The sequence below is a fragment of the Echinops telfairi genome, unplaced genomic scaffold (assembly GCF_000313985.2).
Source record: "Echinops telfairi isolate 266 unplaced genomic scaffold, ASM31398v2 ScPeMD7_7468;HRSCAF=8506_0, whole genome shotgun sequence".
Taxonomy (NCBI): domain Eukaryota; kingdom Metazoa; phylum Chordata; class Mammalia; order Afrosoricida; family Tenrecidae; genus Echinops; species Echinops telfairi.
This window is the reverse complement of record NW_022111369.1, coordinates 72,509,142-72,510,833: the sequence shown is the minus strand read 5'-3', so window position 1 is coordinate 72,510,833 and position 1,692 is coordinate 72,509,142. Positions and strand designations below refer to the sequence as shown.

The 1,692-nt window shown below is 33.0% G+C and overlaps 1 non-coding gene across 1 annotated transcript; it reads right to left on the bottom strand.

Annotated features, from left to right (window-relative positions):
* Positions 1-1,469: 1,469 nt before the first annotated feature.
* LOC115873367 lies at positions 1,470-1,632 on the bottom strand. The gene has a single exon (XR_004048371.1). It is a non-coding gene; the product is annotated as a U1 spliceosomal RNA (small nuclear RNA).
* Positions 1,633-1,692: the final 60 nt, after the last annotated feature.

Below are 1,692 nucleotides of genomic sequence, written 5' to 3'. Positions count from 1 at the left end.
TTATTACCTGTTTTATTTACAATCAACATTTTCTTAAAATGATTATGATTCTTGACCATACAATCAACCTACTGCGTATTCTAACCTTCTTATCATCAAACTAGAGTCTCCTTAGAAACCCAGATTCATTTGTCACACTACAAGTATAAAATCATCTCGAATTTTGCAGGTTCTAAGTAGATAATAATCTTCTTGTAAAACTAGTCCCTTACAGTCTGTTATTATATTAGAAGGAGACTTTATTATTCCACACAAATACACAAATGTATACAATTTTGACTCATCTTTGATTCCTCTCCTTATACATCAACATTTAAATACGCTTAACATCTAATGTTTTCAAAATTGCGCATACAATATAATTACCTCCAAATGTGTGATACAACTGAAAGATATATTTCAATATTCTCTAGATTCTTGTTCCATATATTATCATCAAGTAGCAGAGATGCATTTTTTAAAAACAGAATTCAGATCATATAAACTTCCACTAATTCCAGCCATGATATTCCAACTTAATCAGAATAGAAGTCAAGGTTTCACAATGGCCTACAAAGCTATGTATATTTTTCTCCAATAACACAAGCATTTATCTGATTTTCAATATTTCTTCTTGCTTATTCTCTTTCAAGGATACTTGCCTTCCACTAGGCTATGAACAAGTCAAGCCGGTTTATACTTCATGGCTTCTACATTTTCTTTTTTTTTCCCTAACCCTAAACCTAACTCTAGGTTTCTATATTTTCTTTCAGCCCTCTGAAATACTCCCTTCCCTACCATAGATGCTATTGAATTTCTTTTGCTTTTTAATTTTTACAATTTTTTTTTCATAGAGGAACTTACTTATTATGATCTAAAAATAATTGTGCCCTATTTCTATAATAGTATATAACATGCCAGATGTCATACATATCAAAACCACATAAAATCAAACATACAAACTGTTGCCATGGAGCCAGTACTGACTCATAGTGTCCCCGTGTGTATCAGAGTAGAACTCTGTGCCATAAGGCTTACAATTTTTTACTAGTTTTTCAGTAAGTAGGTGAGTTTTTCTTTTGAAGCACCTCTGGGTGTATTTAAAACAACCTTTCATTTTGTGGTCAAACACAAAAATATGTGTGCCACTTAGGACAGAAATTCTTCAAAATGACAGTGTACATTTTTTAATAATTCCTCACCCCTGTTGAATATGAGATTCAAAATTGTAATAATTGTGCTTGTCTTGTGCACTAAGATGTTCCAGGCATCATAATTACCTAACATTGATAATATTTCTAAATATTTGATAAATATTTCTAAAACTGAATGATTGAGCTAAAGGTATATTGCGGTATCAAAGATAGACATATTTCAAACCAATATGCCGCCCAGACACCTTGAGTTGGTAAAAATTGCAGAAGATTTTGCACAATTTAAATAAAATTTAATTATTATCCAATGTAATAGAAATTAACAACATTTTTTTATAGGGAAGAGAGTGAACGCAGCCCCCACTACCACAAATTATGCAGTCGAGTTTCCCGCATTTGGGGAAATCGCAGGGGTCAGCACATCCGGAGTGCAATGGGTGAGCCTCGCCCTGGGAAAACCACCTTTGTGATCATGGTATCTCCCCTGCCAGGTAAGTATTAGAAATGAATAACTTTCAGAATACAACCCCAAGGAAGAAACAAGATTCTAGTGATAATT